Consider the following 21,533-nt stretch of genomic DNA (forward strand, 5'->3'; position numbering starts at 1 on the left):
AGGAGACCTGTAATAAGATACAGTACAATACATTATTTTTCATACTGTTTTCATGATCTAACTGAGGCGGGCATTCCCATGCTCAGCTTTATAAATTCATTTTTATGTACATAGGACAGACAATCGTCTGATGGTAGACTGATGATTCTGATGAAATCATCATCCTTTTGGTAGGATGATTATCTGTTCTGCAGTGCTGTACATGTCAATGTCTTTATTTTTCCTGAATATATATCGCAACCCGGATGGATGAAACTAGATCCAGGGTCTTCAATCTCTTCCGATCTTCACTCTAAGTACAAGTCGATCCATGTGAGAAATGTTTTGAAGTCGAACATGGAAAGACATCGCTTGATTACCAGTCAATGATGTAAACTGTTAACAAGCGCGAGAGGAATCACCGATAATGATAATGATCCTCAAGGTACTGCAGTACAATTCACGTGGTGTGAATAAAGGACTTGGCGTCGAACACCACGCAAAATCTTTCGGTCGAAGGTCATTGATGTATACCTGTCGCCGGAAGTGAGAAACTTGCCATTGAGGCATGCAAGCTTCAAAGTACTGAAGGGGGTGTTCCTAGATCAACTTCTTGGATAATGAGCTGATGTCGACAAGAAGTGATCCGTCAAAGGAGGGCCTTAATGAATCCCACATCAATGACACGGAACAAAGCAAATGATTTTGATAGAGGTGAAAACGATCTGATGATATATGGTTCAGGGTGGCGGTCATGAAAGAATGAAGTATAATGTATGGTAGTGGATGGGACACAGTTGACTTCTCTGAATGACTTCTCTTGAACATATCGGCGACACTTATATGATGGATTGGTAGCATTTACCCCAAAGGTGGATGGTATGGCGAGACCATGGTGATGTGACCGGTGAATGAAAAAACCCAACCCGCCTCAGGCACGGAGTGGAAGTGTCATGTTCAAGAGCGACTTGCTACCAATAAAGGTTCTTTGAGTTTCTTCCCAATTTTTCCCAGTCATTGCTGACCAGTACCTCTTTATTTTTGTCAAGCTTGAGGAGAATAACATATGCTTGTTCTATAATTTGCCCTTCGGGCAAACCCATCGCTATGTTTTAACGAGCCTAGCGATAGTGAAACTCGTTCTCGTCTAAAGACAAGTTTGTCGCTATTAATCTTTTTAACAAGTCTAACGACAAAGATAACTCGGTCCTTTTCATTTTTAGAGAGTCTGAAAAGGTACGTAAAGTTAACTCCGAAAGTCCTTTTTCGTCATCTAATCCCTTAGGTCCGAAAAAGTATAAAACAATACAGAAGGGATGAATTTTCGATAGTTTTAACGAGCCGAACAAAACAAGCGCTCGATCTTTTTGTGCAATAATCCCTCAAGTCCAAAAATATTAAAATCTAGAGGAGGGATAGCTCTTCCTGTCACTTTAACGAGCTGGAAGGCCAAAACTCGGCAATCTTTTCATATTTTACGAGTCAAATGAAAAGAGCTTAAAGAAGACTCGTCTTTTGAGGAACGAGTGATAAAATGGGTAGCAGCTGATTCCAGGTAAGGGTTGGAATTTTCCAAGCACGACAGTGTCACAAGGATGGCTAGTGAAATCACTCTTCGCAGCTGTTCCTCAAAATAGGTAAACAATCATATGGAGGTGAATGATCGGCCAATGGAAAAGTGGAGGTGACGGTGCAAAAACGACCAAGGATTTAATGGCTGATAATGTTACATTCACGGTGGTTGTTTACCGGAGGATAGTTCATTTTTTAACGAGCTTAAACGTGGGTTGAAACACTTGCTCGATCTTATGTTTATTTTTTAACGAGCATGAACTATGTGCTAAAACTGCTCGATTAATCCAGTCATATGATAAGAATGTCTCATGTAAGATGCCATTTTTTATGGAGCTTGCGCCTTACAAAGCTATGCCCTGCATCCTTTCGTTATGCAAGTTTAGAAACGACTAATCCTATGAGTTTAAAGGGTTAGACCTACGGGTTTAAAGGGAGGACCTAAAAATTTAAAAAATAAATAGCCGCCCCTTGCTTGCACTCCAAAAGGTTTGCATGCCCCCAGGTATAAAACAGTGTTTCAAGGTTACCTCTACTTCACTTCCGCCAAAACAATTGTTTTACCGAGAGAGGCCTACCTCTTTCAGGTCACCCAAAGATTGTTCTGTTAATCTTTCAAACAAAACACTTCTTCAGCGATGTCTACCGAGATAAACAAAGGTGAACGACGAAGCCCGCCAACTCACATAACTTTAACAAAAGAATCTTATTCTAGAATAACCCCTATCTCAATCACGGACGGGGTACAGACTAGTCATATTCTCCCGCGGAAACCTACCCTATACCCGAAGTTTTCCTGCCGAAGCAGACCAGGACGCATGCCCCCTGGGTTCCAGTCATATCCCTCCGAATTACTTGCGCTCATCGAGAGGACGGACCGTGGGTTGAGACATTTCTTGCGTGAAGAGACCATTTAGGGATGGTATATGACTATTTGCGATGCGTGATCCGGGAAATGAAAGCTGGTCCACGAGCTTGACCACTCTTCCTTCGTGCGGAAAACACATTACTCTAAAGAGTGAGGAGACGATGGCTCCCATGCAATATATATAGTCTCGTCCAAGGAGTAGGTTATAATCCAAGGGTCCTTGAACGACCATCACGTTCATTTGAACGGTATTCCCTTTCAATCTTATGGGCACATTGGGGAGGATCCCTAAAGGTCGAGTGGTTCCTTTATCAAAGCCTGTCAGATTTCTCATTTCAGGCAAAAGCGATGGCGAACCAAGCGCTTTCCAAGCAACAGAGGAAAGGATACTCACAGATGCCCCCTCATCAATGATGGTGCCAGCCATGACCATTCTGTATATTTGGACGATAATTCTGAATGGTATGCTTGCTGGCAAACGGGGTCTGCCTAGTTGGTTCCAGTCGAAGGAGACAACTAGGTTGCTTGGTGGTGGGACCGAGTAGACGACCGGGTATCGCTCTGACGAACTTCCTTCCTGCGATAAAGGAATGGGTGGATTGCCCCCGTGCTCGTCGGAGTCTGTGTTGATGAAGAGAATTTGGATGGTGTCATCTTTATCCTCTTTAGTGACTGTATCATTCGAAGATAAAACCTCTGAAGGCAAGACCGGGTCAACTGTCGCCTCGACCTTTTGACTTTCGTCGGGTATGGATTCAGCTGGTTCATCTTCAATGACCGGCGCTTCAGCTGACCACTTGAGCGGGCCAGCTGGATTTTCAACTAACGAAGGACTCGGCAAGAGTTTTTTATATCCAGGAGGAAGTCATAACGGTGAAACCGGATGATCATCCAAAACTCTTTTAGCTTCGTCTAAGAAGGGACAACGGTGGATGGCGTGATCGCCTTCGCACAGTTTACAAGGAGATCTAGCTCTCCCTTTTTGTCCTGGGACTTCACTTTCGCTAGTTGACGGTGTGCTTTCAACATGGCTATCAGAGGTTGACGCCACCGGATTGTGCAAACGGGGAGACCAGTCCCTTAGTATCCGAGGGATGCAGGGACAATCTCTGTGAAAGTGGTCTCCCTTGCAAATGACACATGGCGATTTAGGCCTGGTCAGTGCAGTGTGTGGATTTTCATTAGACGACACTCGTTTGCCCCCAGTCGCTTTTGGCTCCTTCTTCTTCTTCTCTTTCTTCTTCTTTTCCTTCTTCTCCTTAGGAACTTGACTTTTGGCTTTGCCAGCCTCATCAAGCAAAGAGGAAGGAGGAGAGGAAGAATTAGAGGAAGTAGAAGGCTGGAGGGTAACTCTGGACTGGTCTAACTGCTGATTCGACTGTTCAGGAATAGTGGTGTTCTAAACGACATTGGTTGAGAAGAGCCAGACCGGCAAGCCAATTGTCAGTCCTGGAAGCGACAATGTGGTCATATGGGGTGCACCAACATCTCCCCAAGAGGAGAAGGGACTAGGATTTCCACCAAGGGGAATTCCTTGGTTGGTAGGCTCCAAGGAAAATTTTAAGGATGGAAAATTTTCTTGAAGTTTAAAACATTGGCGAATCTCACTAATCCCTAATATGCAAATTATAAATGTTTATTGATATATTTGTAAAATTATTCAAATTTAAAATTATTTTATATATAGTCTCTATATAATGTTGGCGATTTTTGAGGTAAAATAATTTTATATTCTAAAATTTGGGCGAATCGTCTTTTATAAAATTGGAAATTGGCGAATCTTTTTTGTGGAAAAATCATGGAAAATTAGCCCACTGGGCGAACATTAGCCCCTAAAATTTTCCATGGTAGGCTCCATTTTCTCAACCTAAAGATCAACGCAGGAAAAAGGGTATGAATATTCCGTTTAAAATAAATTTTAACGACGCTTGGACACAACTTGCTTTTTCAATTCTAAAGAGTCGAAAAAAGGTAAAAGATGACTCTAGTCTCCTTCGATTTTTAATGAGCCTGAAGTGAAAAGTGCTCAGATGGACCTTTTCCGTTAAGGAGTCTGAAAAGGAACGAAAGGGACTACTCTGGAGTTCTAGGTAGAGGGTGTGCCAAACCTTTCGCAAAACCGCAGAATACTTTTTAAGGTACGGGCGGTCAATCTTCCCGAATGCTGTGTTCAGTGCATTGCGATCAGTAGGGCGGCCGACACGGCTTCCTATGGATAAAGGTTTTATGCCTATAGGGGTCTCCCAATATATACTCGACGATACATGGGAGCACAATCCGTACTGGCGCTTATCGTCTCTCAGGAGGAATCACCCAACCATCAGTGAGGCCGACAGTCACCAGGTTTTACGACGCCGGAACACGTCTCTAGCCTAGACCTCTATGTTGTGCGTTAAGTTACAAAGCATTGTTAAGTTCATTCAATTTATTTTAGGTTGATATTTTTTATAAGTTTGCCTTTTTGGATCACCACGAGATGTAGATACAATTCCTAAATGCAGTCTAAAGATGATAAGCAAGCTTTTATCTCTTTTCAACAATGAAAATCCTAGCTACAAGGGGAAAAGAAAGACACAATATTTTCTCAAAGAGCAAAGAGCACACTGTAAATGCACTTTTCCTAAATTAAACCATACAAACTATCATTATGCAAATGCACAAATGCATGTATTTGTTTTCACTTTCTTAATATTGATGCCTAAAAGGAAAGCTGTTGTACAAAATTTGAATTCGATTTCAAGTGAAAACACAAACAAGTTTCTTTTTGAAATCAAAAAGACGATTACGACACTTTATGATTTTGAAGTAAACACTTGTTTCGACACTAGAAATTCATAAATTCAAACCAAAAGACAAAAGTAAAAGCGTCATCAACTGTCAACGACAACAAACTTTCTCCTAAGATCGAAACGACACTTACGACAGGTCTAGATCTAGGAGCGACAGTATGACTAGTTTACTTTTGTAATGGGAAACTGCAAATGATGTAACAAATACACAAAAACAAATACAGTTTCTTTTATACAACTGAGGCGGAATTAAGGCAGAGAAAAGGGGTTTTCAGATAGGTACACACACTAATAACAGGCTGCAAAAAACAGAGATAAAACTGAACACAAGGATGCAAAGAACCACAGCTGCACAGGGCAAAGGCTGATCAGCGCACCTGTTGCACAGAGAAACTGAATTGCAGCGCAGGTAGCCCTCTCAGGACCTGCGTTGAAATGCAGAGTCTCTTCACAGAGCCTGCACTGAAGCAGAAACGATAATTTTCTCTGGGTTCTGGGTCACGGTTTGCAGTTTGATCTGAGGTTTTTGGCCGGATAAAAGCTATCAATAAGGTACAATTAGAAGGATGATTTAAAGGAGGACTAAGAGCTATCACAAAGGGCAGTTAGAGAATTTGTGGATCAGCTTGTTCAGATCATAAACAGGCCCAGTGAGTGGACTAGAGTGGCAGATCTCTACTTTGCATTTGTAAATGGCAAATGCAGTTCGATTCACCACTCCTAAGTTTATGAGAAGAACAACAATAGAAACACAAATAAAATAACTAGATACGGTCCCCAGCGGAGTCGCCAATTTGTTGTTGGGAAAAGTATCTAGTCATAATGCCCCTATCCCACTCTAAGGTGTGATAGTGCCTTAGCAACAAACAAGGAAAACTACTTGAGTATTCTTCTTTATGAGATGTAAATGAGGAGAAAGGATGTAACTAACCTGTGTCTTTCGCTAGTTTGTTGATCCAATCGCTCCTCTCTTCAATAGCTCCCAGCTCCCTGCTCCCTTACCGGCCCAGCTTCACCGAATTCCTGCAAGATCACAAGAGAGAGAAACTACACGAAGATATAGATATACATTCATAAAAAGCTCAGGATCAGATTAAGCTAAACATGCAAATATAACAAAACATCATTGATACACAGCATGTAGGAGAAACTCAAATAATTTTATTGATATGATAAGAAAGTCCAAGAGGAGATACAACCAAGTGAGTCCCGATCCAGCATCTACCTCCCAGCAAAGGAATCCCTTCCTCTCCTCCAACAAAGCATAAATCACCCAATGTACTAATCTCAATCTCAAACCAACATCAATTCTCTGCAAAGTACAAAATTCCAGCCTCTGGATCTCTGCGATGAGGGATCCATATATAGATGTAAGCAGAGAGGATGAGTCAGCTTATGTTTTGACTTGTGGCTTCTCTCTGTCAGTTATTGCTTCCACTTGGAGACTGAGAGCCTCTTACTCATCACTTGGTCGAATTCAGTGAGGCAAGTGTCATTGGAGAATATTCTGGAAGCTTCCATGGTCTTTCCACCTCGTTGAATGACTCTGCCACTTGTCATTTCCCGCTCAACACACCTGGGTAGTGCATTCAAGTGCGTTGCAACGCACCTAGCCAGTGTATTTGGGTGCTTTGCAACGCAGGCAGCTAGTGTAGCTTCTGAATTGATCCTGATTTGACTAGTTCTGAGTGGTTTTTGGTGGAGAACTTCTGGGAGAAGCTGTCATTGGTTGACCTTGTTCCTTTAGGGGCAGGAACAACACTTTTAGGGACTTTGGATCCCTTGGATTATGGACATTTCATGCTTATAGCTGTAAGGCACAAAAATGGCTATAACAAGATCGGAGAATTTTTATACCCTTACCAAACTGCTTTTCCACCAAGGTTTTAAATTCTATAAAGCACTGGAAAGTCTGACTTTTCTTATTCAAAAAATAAACCCATGAATATCTAGTGCAGTCATCAGTAAATAACAGAAAATAATATGCACCTCCTAGCGACTTTGTCTGCATAGTTCCGCATACATCAGTGTGCACTAGTTCTAAGACATATGTTTCCTCCCTCCTATCATGCACAGGAAACTGTTCTCTATGCATTTTTCCTAAGGAACAACCATCACAATTTAACTGAACATTACGAAAGATAGGGAGTCCCTCGACCATACCTTTCTTCTGCAATAACATGAGGTCCTGCAAATTCAAATGACCGAACCTCTGATGCCAGAGTTCTTCGGATGTCGATCCTCCTGCAACCATGGCTTGCTTTGGTATGCTTTTTGCATCCAGTCTGTATAGGCTTCCAACTCGCATGCCTGTTGCAACTATTTCATTCCTGCAATCCTTTATCACACGATGAGTCTTGAAAAACTCGACTTGCATATCTTGATCAGCCATCATGGATACAGATATCAGGTTTTTCTTAATTCCAGGTACATATAAAACATTTGTAAGGTGACTAATTTTTCCATTTGGTAACTTAACTGAAATCACCCCATGACCTTTAATCTCGTATCCACTATCATCTCCTAGATATATTTTTGATCCATTTATACTTTCTTCAAGACTATCAAAAAATTCCTTTTTACCTGTCATGTGAGAGGATGCTCCGGAATCGACATACCAAATGTCATCTTCATTAGATTCTGAAAGGGCACAGTCGACTGTGAACAGTCGAAATTCATGACTGAAGTCTTCTTCTTCAACAAAGTATCCTCTGTGCTTTGCATTTGCCTGCCTCCTCTTTGCATCATCAGCCTGCTTCTTATAACATTCTCTCTGTATATGACCCGTCTTTCCACAATAATAACATTTCTTTTCAGAATGATTTGCAAGCATACCTTTATGAGAATGCAGATTCTTCTGTGATGTTCCTGCTTTGTGCTTTGATTGCTGCTGTGGCTGCCTTCCTTTGGATGATCGTCGTTTCACCATCAACGTAAGATCATCACTATGGGGGTTCAAGTTCTGCCGCCGCTCCTCCTCTTGCTGCAAGATCCCAATGAGATCATCAAATGAGGGCGCTTTCGCCCTTGCCGACACTCCAGTGATGAACGTTTGAAAATCATCACGCATCCCGTTCATTGTGATTGCAACAAGATCTTCATCAGACACCGCCACTCCGATGGCCACCAATCCGTCTTTCACATCTTTAATTCGCGCAACAAATGCAGTAGAAGTCTCCCTCTCGTCCATCCTCATTGAAAGTAGCTTGCTTTTAAGTGCGAAGACTCTGCTCGTATTATGGGTCTCATACAGATTTTTGATTTTCGTCCAGATGTCCGCGGACGTTACACAGTCTTTGATGTGTGCAATAACATTGTCTTTCACAGACATCTTCAACAACACTTTGGCCTTGTTCTCTCGTTCTTCCCAATCTTGTTCCTGTGGCCCTCCATTCGGCTTCTGCTCATCGCTTGTAACTATGGACCAAGCATTCGCACCCTCGAGCAAGGTCTGGATCTTACACTTCCAGTTTGTGAAGTTAGATCCATTTAGTTTACCAGACTCGTTAAGGTAAGATTCCATCGTATTACTCATTCTGAATCTACCCAACAACAAAAAAAAATAATACCTGTCAGATCGATCTGTCACCTCTGGATCCGATCTACAGTGTCTGGAAATCCTGCTCCAATGAGAAAATTCGGTGTCTCCAATACAGCCGAAGATCCGATCTGATCAAAAATTGATCCGGTCTGCCTCTTCCGGATAGATCTGCGACTCCGCCGATCTGCACCCCTTGCAAACCGCCAAATGAAGTTGAGGCTTTCCACAGATCCCCTTGAAGGATGATTGGCGCATCCTCAATTAGCGTGTGAAAAATCCTCTTAGTGTTGACACGATCCCGTGCGAAAAATCCGCGCCAATTAAAAATCGGTGCGAGTGTTCTTTGCTGGCGCGATTTCCTCTTTAAATTCCGCGCCAATTGGATGTTCTAGCGCTCTGGCGCGATTTCCTCCTTAAATTCCGCGCCAATTGGACGTTCTGTCGCTGCTCTAGCGCGATTAATCCCAACAAATCCGCGCTAATTCCCCCCTTCTGGCACTTCTGTCAGCGCAAAAAGGGCGCCAATATCCTCTCCACTCAGAAAAAAAAATATCTGAGTCCGAGCCAGGTGTTCTGTAGTCCACCTGCTCAATTGAGCACAAAGCTCTTGTGTAGACACGGCCAAAAAGGCACTTCAAGCCACACAGGAAAGCTAGCTACAAAGGCACTTCAGCCACAAGGTGACAAAAAATCAGGCTCACCCAATCTGAGCTCTGATACCAAGATAAAATGTGAACAGAATTGAAAAGAAAGAGATGTAGCTCTTAGGTGTGGCCTGCACCTGGACACTACACTCACCAAAACAGAGAGATCACTCTCGTACACTCTATTCTTCATCAATGAAAGTTACATCAATAAATACAATACTAGGAATTAGGAAGTTGCACCCAAACCCCTAAACTTTAGGAACTAATCCTAAACTAGGGAGAACGTTACAACAATGTAACCATTTTCTCCATTAATACAAAAATAATATTAATTATTTTTAACTTTCATATCTTTTTAAAGAGGCGTTAAATTTTACTGTGGAATCAACTGAAAGATCTACTCAATAGTTAGAATGGAAAAAAATAATACTCGCTACCAAAACTAATGATAGAACTATCACGTTTAGAAAGGCCTAATTGGTAATGAGAGTAAATACTCACTATCAAAACTAACAATAGAACTATCACGTTTAGAAAAGCCTAAACATTGGTAATAAGAGTATAGGTGAGTAATGGCAATGTTTAGGTCTTTCTAAAGGTGATAGTATATGCTACTCGAAATAACAAATGATAAACATACCGAAAAATACTCATTATCAAAACTAACAATAGAACTATCATGAATTATCATGTTTAGAAAAGACTAAACACTGGTAATGAGAGTATACGCGAGCAATGACAATGTTTAGGCTTTTCTAAAGGTGATAGTATATGCTACTCAAAATAACAAATGATAAACATAATGAGAGATAGAAATGGAACAAACAATGTATGAGAAGCCTTGAATAACTTTAGGAACGGATCAATTTTATTAATATCAGCTACAAATAAATATATTGAAATATGATATTTAGTTTTATATTCCAACAATTTTGATGACTATTCCTATTCCTTTTTTTCTCTTCATAATTATCATAAATGAATAATAATATTTATAATAAAACATAATCCCTAGGATTAGGTAACCAATATTAACCGCTTAATCCAAAGATGTTTTTCTAGTTTTATGTATTTTTTTTGGACTTTTCAAATATTTATGTTTCAAGTGTTTTGTGATGATGTTTGAAATTTTCTCACTTGTGGAACAATATATCAAGTGAGTGGCCTTGGCCTCTACATGATGTCAAAGTGAATCGTACTTCATGTTGATGTACTTTTTTTTATAACGGAATCTAGGATTCTAAGCCAACTTTATTTCTAAAGAAATGTCAATCAAAAGTGAAGTAACATTCACTTATTTCTCTTCAAAATACTTTAATATCTTTTTTTGCCACAAAATCTCATTTTTCCCTTTGTGCCAACCACATACTTTGCCTGTATAGTGGAATCTATTTAAATAAATAGTTTCTATCATCTTGAAGAGGTAGTTGTTGATCAAAGACTCATGAGGTATCATAAAGTATACACTTCATTCTCCTTATTCACATCAATCTTTGAAAACATAAATCTAACTATTTTAAAAAGTCTTTTGTGTTAGAGTATTTTATACCAAAGCCTTGATCTTCCTTCATGTACCCTAGAATTCACTTTGTAGCACACCAATGTACCTCAAATAGTTTTGCATGAAACTAGAAGGGATCCCAACTACAAATTAAATATCTAGTCTAGTAGTAGTGAGGTAGACGTGACTCCTCATAGACTATCTACATTTAGTTGCATCATCAAATTCATTCCCTCGTTTTGGTGTTAGATTGAAATCTTGTTCCATTGGACTAGAGAGAGAATTATAATCTACCATGACAAATTTATTCAACAAATCTCCATGGCAAATTTTAAGGATAGAAATATATCTTGAAGCTTAGAAATCTTGATGAATATTACTAGTCCGTGACATGCAAAATATAAAATTTGTGGCTATAATTTTGTAAAAATATTCAAATTTATAATGATTTTATATAGTCTTTTGTAAAATTTTGGTGATATCTAAAGTAAAATCATTTTATACCATACAATATTGGTGAATCCTTTTTGGAAAAAAGGAAATTAGATTATCATTTTTTTTGCAAAAAGCATGCAAAATTAGCCCAATTGTGAATATTAGTCCCTAAATTTTTTCCCTACAAATCACTAAGGTACTTCTTTTGGTAAATTAATTTGTAACTTGGATTATGAGTTACTTCAATACCCAAATGGTAGTGAAGATGTCCTATGTCATTCATCTCAAATACCTTCTACAACTCTTTCTTTAAAGAGGCATTAGAAGCATCATTCTTCTCCATTATACAAAGATCATGTTGATGCAATAAAAGATAAACTACATTTCCCCCCACTTTCTTGACAAACAATGCTGCATAATCAAGAATATTAAATTTCTTAAAATTTATCTTTAGACAATGCTAAGTTATATTTTCATCGCATGTGTCACGTGATCTCTTTAGGATATGCAATAAATGATAATCTTGTGTAACTTATGTTCTTGATATTTCAAAACAACTCCTTTTGGTTGATACATCTAGTCATTCTCTTTTAAATCCTTGTTCAACGATATTGTATTCACATCCATGTGATGAATAGAATTCCACCTATTATGTCATACCAAAGCCAATAAAGCATGAATGGTATCCCATTTTGTTTTATATGAAAATGCTTCCTCATACTCCATGCCTTATTTTGGCTAATATCATTTCACTACAAATTTCACCTTATGCTTGTCAAGAGACCCAATAATATTTTATAGATCTTATATGATGACTCACCTCATCACTTATAGAAGTATAAATCAAGGCATTTGTTTTCTTATCTTCATTCATCCATATTGTAAGCTATTTAATTGTTATATGTTTCATAGGTGAATTATCTCCATCACAGTTTCCATCCCAAATATCATTGAAGGTAAGAGTATGCCCTCCATTTTTCAACAAATTTAGGTAAATTTACTTTCCATGAATCACGACACCAACAATTAAGAGAAAAATGCATTCTTTATAGGAAAGAGGGAGGAAGTAGAATTACCTAGATTTTAAATGGATGTAAAACCTACTCAACCATTTTCTCCACATGGATTGTAGTTGAAGGAACCCAAAGAAAGATAGTATATAATACATAGTGAGAAGAAGGCACCTGCAAAGAAGAAAATTAATAGATTTGTTTGTGTACTTTCCATTCAAGAGAAGGTATCATATCGGGTAGAAATATGGTGTGTACACTATTGTGTTGTGATAACAATATTTGCAATATGATGTGTATACTAGCATAATACAAAACACAGTGGTGAGTTCATTTCTCCAATTACTTCCCTGCAAGGCCATTAATGAAACAATCCAATAGGACTTGGAGATTCTACGAAGCACCTACATGATATATTTATTGAATATATACAAGATAAACCCTGTTCTTTTTTCTGTGTGGTTCATAGACCTCGAAGATTAGTGACCACTATGTTCACGGAATATTTATACCCTGAATATCCATCTAAAGTGATCACTTCATGTTGCGTCAACCATAGAGCGTGACCTTGAGAGTGTTGATAGAATTAAACCCATTATCTCTCAATAACATAGGTGCTTTAATAAAGGGGGCTCGACCAATTGAGATAACCCTCGGTGCTAGATAAACCACATGCTAATGTGTCCAACCTATTAGATATTCCCATGTATTCTTTAAGTGTGAATGGAATTAATGATTTAATTGACTATTAGAGCCACACTATATAACATATATATCTAAATTCACAGAGTTAATAGATGCAATATTATTGGTCATAGTGCATTGTATACGCTTTGATAAAAAATATATTGAATTTATAGAACTCATGGAAAAGATGCTCAATTAGTTGTACTAAAAATTAACTGAATGGACACCATTGTATTTGATGTATGACATGGGTAATTTCATTATTTATAATATATTTTCTCTTCTTTCATCTTTTGAACAAAGACACCATTATTTCCAGTCTTGCATGAAAGGATTTGAAACATTAAAATTGACTAAAAGCATGTTGTTTCATAATCACTCTTTTAGATGTGTGACATAAAAATACATCAACATTTGGCTCCAACTACGAGATAGTGTCTTCCTGTGGGTTGATGAGAACCCCATAATCAAACTAAATTCCTTAATCATTGGGCAATGGAGTTATCCCAAACCATCATATTTATTTTACAAATGCTTTTTACGAAAATTTAACTAAAATAACAAACTTATATACAATATCCACCTACCCTAACATAGTAAGAGTGAATGGGAGACCTCAAGCAGAAGTAGACTTCAAATGGAGACATTTACATATAACAAACTTATATGCTTCATTCCAAGAATGTTTTAAAGTCTTGGTTGATTGGAAGTCTTCTAAAGATACTCCCCCATAAAGAAATTATAACTATTCCATGATTAAGCTACAAAAATTAATTGATGTTAAGAATCCATGGAGCACTAGAGGGTTGGATCTTATTGTTTACCAACACTCTTGTTGTGTTTGAAAATATATCATACAATCCATCCCTCTCATTGTATATTCCCTTTGGTGTTGATATTGGAAATACCTCCTTTTCATTAGACTCTATTTGAGATGAGAAACCAATAGCTTGGAAGTTGGATGTAAAGTGATAATGCTTACTCCTCTTAGTTTGATATTCCTCTTTTGGATCTATATAAATTGGTAGTAGCCTCTGAGAAGTGATGCAGGAGCATTCAGCCCAAGGAAAATCATTGTAAATAGTAGACATAGGGGGTCATGCATTTTAGGAAATAGTTTTCCTAAGTATCAAGTTAAGGCAATATTTAGACCTTTAAGTGTGATTTAATTAGATAATGGGAGAATATGTAAATTCTCTCAAAATAAATAAATGAGAACATGGGTGGTAAAAGTCAAATCCAACTCTCTAAGAGCAAGAGAGAGCTTTTAGGAATTAATTAGAGTAGATATGGACCATTGAGCTGATAACGAGACTTTTCTATTTTAAAACAGAGAAAAAGCTAGAGTGGATAAAGTTTTCCATGTATGCATGCATGTAGCGAGCTTTAGGCTTTTTGTTAAAGGAAGGGATAAGGTCCTTCATAGTAATCCAATCCTAGTTTCCATATAAAAACATATGTAAGCCTACAGGCATAGAAGAGGCCACCAATAGTAGAATCAGGCCTGTGTATGTGTGTGAGTGAGACCGAGGAGTCTCGAATGTAATCTATGTCTTTTGCATTAATATATATTCAGAGTTTATTTCTGACTGTATCAAAGTATTGAAGAATGTTTCCATGAATGAATTACTTGAATTGTAGGCTCTGTTGCAGGAGATTCTTGGCAGAATCTTGAAGGATACGTAGATGCGTAACATGATTTAGAAGAATAAAAAAGGGATCTTTGAATCCAATTAAGGAAGCGAAGAGAAGTGCTAGAGAGGTAACAGAGTGAGGGAGTAAAGCTCAGAGAAGTTGAGCAGCGCAGCAGAGGAAAGAAGCCCTTGAAGAAACCAGAGGAAAACCATTGAAAACACAGAAAATCCCAAGTAAAGGGACAAGCAGAGAATTAAAGAACTGATGCTCAGCAACCATTGGATCTGAGAAGATCAACGACTGAGATCAAATCGGGAAGAAGAACTATCACATCGGCGGGGTCATTACACAGTTTAACTCACGTGAATGTAAAAACCTGAATTACATTAAGAAATGGTGAAAACCACAGTCGAGGTCAAGTGCCGGACTTGAAATATTTTAGGGATTGGTTTGTTTCCCCATTGGGTCTGAAAAGTTATTGGATCGGCGTGTAGAAAAGGAAGGAACTGGCATTAAAGTTGAGCGATATGTGATAGTGCGACTTAATCTCTACCCTTGGATCGTAGATCAAATCGACGGTCAAGATCTGATCACAAATCATGTATCGGCATTGGCGAAGTTCGGCCTATCGGAGGAGTGGTGACTAAAGAGAGGACCCGACAAGGTTATAGTGGCAATTTTATAACCTTTGAAGTCCAATATATGTATTTGGAGCAAGGTTCCTGTGTCAAATTATGTTGCATTAAAGTTATATGTTAACACTCTGATAGTTGCATATCGGAAGAAGAGGGGGGATACGAGCATATATGTGTGACCCTTGGATAAGCTGACAGCCGATTGCGATTGAGGTATAACCTCGGGGTCTGTGCATAACTCGTGTAGTGGCAGAGAAAGTTGTGTTTTGAGCATTTTCCCATTATATAGGGATTTTCTAAGGAAGAGCACTGATAGAGTATTTCTGTGTTAATATATATATATTAACCAAGGTCGAGAGGATTGGTTATATATATATATATATATATATATATATATATATATATATATATGTATGCAACTAGAGGCTTAACTAAAGGTTAAGAAGGGTTTTTAAGTCGCGATGAGAGAGATTAAATGGAAGGCTTTGTTAAAGTCTTATGTGAAGGTTATAAGAGCATATAGAGCCTTGATAGAGGGTTTTAACTGGGGTGATTGAAGTTCCTATACACAGGAACTGTAGAAAAGGGCCACTTGACCATTTATGGTCTAAAGATTTAGCTCCATTGTAGAGTTAGATATCCTGGGACAGTTGAGGATGCATTATTGTTGTTAATGCATACTGTGGGTATGTGCGGGTGGTAGTCCTACACCAAGAAGCCACTGTGATATTTTCACCACAATGATATTGACTAAATTTGTCATGTGTATCTAATGGATTTTCATTCATTCCATCTTTGAAGTGATTCTCAACATATGGTTGATGGTATTCCTATTAAAGAATTTAATTCTCATCTTGAGGAACATAATGTGATGTACAAAAATTTTCACATCTTTCATTAGATTTCTCTTCTAGATTTCATTTCTTATTTTGTTGGAACCATATTGGAAATTTTAAGAGACACCATTGCTTCCATGAATATTTTCTTCAATGACTTAAGCCTCCTACATTAACTCTTTCCTATTGCAAATTTTCTCCTACTTCAATAAAAATATACTATTTGTAGATAAAGCATTTTCATAGTAATTGAAAATGATGAAATTGTTTGGAAACTTTTCTTAAGGAATTTTATCAAGGAGTTTCATAAATTTGAAAGTGAATTGTTTAACTATTTCTTTTTCATTGATCAATATTTCAACTATTTTTGAGAACATAGAATACATGTCTTTCCTTGAGAAATACTTCTCAACAAATAAATATTCTCATCCATGCCAAAACTATTCAACAAATATCCAATGTACTTCTTCTGAGAGAGGAATATAATCTTGAGATGTTGAGTTACTTCAATACCAAGATAGTAGTTAACATAGCCTAAATTTGTCATTTCAAAATCTTTCCTCAATTCCTTTTTTATGGATGCAATGTAGCTCTCATTTTTCCCTATCATTAGAATATCATCTACATACACCACAAGATATAAAATTATTTTTCCAAATTCCTTGACAAACAAAGTTGCATCATGAAGATCATAATGTTTGAAATTGAGTTACAGAGGATGCTCTGTTAACTTCTCGTACCACGCTCGCGGTGCCTACTTGAGTCCATACAATCATTTTACAAGCTTGCATACTTTTTGTTCCCGACCCTTCATAATAAATCCTTCTGATTAGGACATAAAAGTATTCTCTTTCAGATCTCCATTCAAGAAAGCAATGTTTACATCTATTTGATGGATTTTCCAACCATTACGAGCTACCAAGGTAAACAGTATCCTGATGGTAGCCCATTTTGTTGTGGAGGAAAAGTCTTCTCATAGTCAACCCTTCCTTATTTGCAAAGCCTCTTTCCAAAAGCTTTCCTATATCCTTGTCAAGTGAGCCATTTTCTTTATACCTTTTCTTAAAGACCCACTTGCAGCCTATTGGTTTCATTCCAAATGGAGGATCAACCAGCTTCCAGGTGCCATTGTTTATCAAAGAATCATATTATTTTTTCAATGCTTCTTTCCATTCATCATGAGAAACAACTTATTTTAAGGAATTTGGTTCAAAATTTGTAGACAAATTTAGTTTACAATCATAAGAAACATCCATATCGACAGGTAGATAAAAATCGTCTACATCACCTCCATTTTGTCTAGTTGAGCTTCTGGTTCCTATCTTTCAAATCTCATCATGAAAAACACTTTAAAGTGTCTTTGTAAGCCATTTCGGAGGACCTTTCTGATATGGACGAGGTTTCTCAATTGACAAAAATGGGGTTGAATTAAAATTTAGTCTCCTAATTTTATCAATCACATCACTCAAAGTGTCATTAGTGGTTGGATCTTCATGCGGCGGAGAGAGTGCTTCAGAAGAACATTCCATAGATTGATCCAGTATATGGATGCCCCCTTTAAGATGTGGAATCTCATTATCAAACTCTTGATTATACTTTTCATGTCTGAATTTATCCAAATGATTAAGCTACCACTCAACAATATTGTCAGTCTTGGAAGATTCAAGAAAGATCACATCTCTAGATATTACAAACATTTTATTCACTCCATCATAGAGATGGTATGCTTTGGAGGTATTTAAATACCCTAAGAAGATACATTTGTGACTCCTTGCACTGAGTTTGTTTTTTTATCCCATTGGTATTAAGGCATAATAGGTGGAACCAAAAGTCCTTAGATGCATTACCGAAGGAATGTGGCCATACCACATTTCATGGGGAGTCTGTTTTTTATAGCATGAGATGGAAACCTATTCTTTATATACACAACACATAGAACTACATAAGCCCAAAACATCAGTTTAATATTATTGAAAAACATCATGGAATGTACCATATTTAAGATTGTCTTGTGCATTCTATTAGCTACTTCATTTTGGTGGAGATTATAGGGCATGGTTGTTTGATGTTTGATCCCATGTTTGTGAAGATAGTTTTCAAATTCATTTGAAGTGTATTCTTTTCCATTATTAGTACGAATAGATCCAATATGATATTATGCATAATTTTTAATCCATGCATGAAAGTTCTTAAAAGTTTCAAATGCTTTAGATTTGTTTCAATAAATAAACCCAACACATTCTAGTGTAGTCGTCATTCAATGTCATCAAATATTTATTACCATTTGCAGAAGGAACATGCATTGGTCCACACAAATAAAAGAGAATGAGTTCAATATTTCTATGTGCTCTAGAATGATAATCATGAAAAGACTATTTGTTATGCTTTCCTAAGCCACAAGAATCACATTGCTTAAGTTTCCTAGGAATAGTTAGCAAACCAATAACACAATTTTTCTTCAACAAGTGGAGGTTGTCATAGTTCAAGTGCCTGAATCTAGCATGTCATATGTTGTAGCTTATTTTGTGTTTAAGCTTATTTATCACTTTTATCACCATGCGCGATCTAAAATCATTGCAGGGGTTCATCCTAAATGAAGCCACCTTACTTTCTTTACATCTGCAAACTCTAAAAGAAATGAAGTATTTTATTTATTATATATTGAAATCAATTGTTAAATATATATACCTTGAATTTTTTATTTATCTTTCTTTTTTTTTCTTTATATATATATATATATATATATATATATATATATATATATATAGATATATATATTCCTTTTCATAACTATCTAATTAGATTAAATTATCTAACCTTTAATATTTATACAACTTTACCAATAGATTCATATTAATGAGTTACTCTTCCTTTAATAATAATACTATTATAATAATAATACATTAAATCCCCACACACTAATCTATTAGTCTTTTACTAATTAATTTATATTAAATAGTTAACCTAGCCATTAATAATAAGAATAATTCTATTATGTTAATATAATATTAAGATTATTCTAATAATACAAGTTAACAATTTTATCACATTCCCTAGATTTTCTACTCATAATTGATAATAAAAAAAAATTACTTAAAATAAAAATTAAAATAAGATTCTTTTTAACACAATAATATTATTTTAATTAAATAGTCAAATATAGTTGTTTCTAGGTCAATTATAGTCATTTTCCATGTCCAGTCTAATATAGCCATTTTTCAGTCAAACCTAGCCATTGGAAAGTCTGCTCTACCTATTTAAGATGTAGCCATGATCTGATGCTTCAACTTGTCCTGACGATGAGCCACACTCGTTGGTTCGAAACGCGTCGAAAAATGTACTATCATGTGATTTACACCGAAATATTTTTTCTCATAAAATTGTTAAAGAATTGGCCCAAGCGATCAAGTCAAATCGTGTCAGACTAGGAACATTATATTGGAGCCGTCGATGGTAGAAGATCTACGGTCATCGGAAGCAAATCAATTCTAGGCATTAACCAAGACGAAGAACGGTTTTAATGCTATAAGCGAGATTTCGAGCGGATGCAAAATGGTAAGTGGTTTTTAGAGGAGAGCGCCCGATTCCATTCAATGGTTGACATGTAGCAACTAGATGAGTAAGAAAAACCACTCATTTCGGACGGGTAACTCTCGTGCAAGTAGTCCACCCAAAATTGATGTTAGGCATCGAATCCTGGGGTTGAAATCTACGATGGAGAATGGACCCGATATATATGTGTTAGCAATGCTATTAAATCACAATCGCAAAATGCAGTGAGCAGTTAATAAAGCGCTGAGCAGGTGGACCCAAAACATATATATATATTATGTTGTAAAGTTCTGGTGGGTCCGCTGTATAGTAAAGTCCCTCATATACATGCATATGGGTTCCGCCGATCGTGATTTGCGATGACGGACCCGAAAAGATATATATTGTGTTTATAATGCCAGCGGGTCCGCAATAACACAGAGCGCCTTTTATATAGTTTATATGTTATTTTTTATAACTCGGCACGTCCACCGTATCGCAAATCGTTAAGGTTTGGGTATATGGTTGCGATATGCGATAGGCCGGACCTGATATTACATATATTATGTTTAATTTTCCCATCGCATCCGTTATATCGCATATCGTTAAGTTTTGGATTGATACACCAATTGAAAGCCGATTGTGATTTGCGATGGAAAGTCAATGGAGTATTGAATGGGCAGATCCGATGGGTTATGAAATAGAGTTAATTCTTTTTGAGTTCTGCTTTGTGTTAATTTCATTGTATAAAGGGAAAATCAGTGTTAAAACCAAATCCGAAGAAAAGGTAGTTGGGCATGTTTTCTTTGTATTTTGGCCAATCAAAATGCCCGATATATAAATAAGCCCATTTTTTTAGGTCCCTATAATACTAGTGATTACCCCATTACTATTGTAGTTGTATCCCTTATTAATATTGTGGTGCCCCTATTGTCCCCATATTGTTATTACTGTGCCCCATAGAATCCCTCTATTGTTATTTTGTGGCTTTATATTATTATTTTTAGGTCGGCTGGGTTATATTGTGACTCCTTAGACTCCTATATATAGAAAGGAGGTTTTGTCATTTGAATCATCCAAGAATTGTTTAGTTGTGTAATGTAAAGGAGGTTTCCCCCTCGAAGAGGCTGAATTCTAAGGCGTTCAACTATCTTTTCTATCTTTTTGTGAGCTGGTTTCATAACATTTGGTATTAGAGCTTTGGATTCTAGGGTTTTGCTACTCCAAATAGGTCGTTGTGGAATTTCTGCTATAACTTCTTTTCTACGACGTTTCAGAAGCTAAAAAAAAAAACCATTTGAGACGTGCTGAGCCTCGGGTCCGAATTTCAGAGCTTTTTGCACTATATTTTCGGAGATATGATCTGAAGAAGTTGGTCTTTTTGCAGACTCCTGAATTACATTCCAAACAGGTGACCTAGGGAAAATTGTCATAAATTTCTCTTTGAGAATCGGATTGAACTTTCGTAAGAAGGTATAGAAATAGGATGGACTGTAGTTTCTTGTATATATTTTTTAGAGCCAAAGGTAAAAACAGTGACTCGTGGCACATCGTACAAGTTCACTCTACTGAACTTGTCTATAATCAGGTCATTGTGGGAGATTTGGCATAACTCTTCCCTGGAGAATCTAATTTATATCAGACCGGTGGCATTGGAAAGAGGACATAGAGGGATACCACAGGTCGAATTTCAAAACAGGATGATACGAAATTACAGAGATACATCAAATTCAATATCAAGCTCCTACAAAGAGAAAAGAGGTGTGTAGTTTTTTTTAAATTTTTGCATAAGCTTGGTTTGAAAAATTAGTTTGAAGGAATTCAAAGGGCATAGTAAAGCATTATTATCGGTAATTGATTCCCCGAG

This window comes from Pinus tabuliformis, chromosome 2_2 (assembly GCF_031772625.1).
Source record: "Pinus tabuliformis cultivar Carrire ecotype Pingquan chromosome 2_2, CPIR1, whole genome shotgun sequence".
NCBI classification, from domain to species: domain Eukaryota; kingdom Viridiplantae; phylum Streptophyta; class Pinopsida; order Pinales; family Pinaceae; genus Pinus; species Pinus tabuliformis.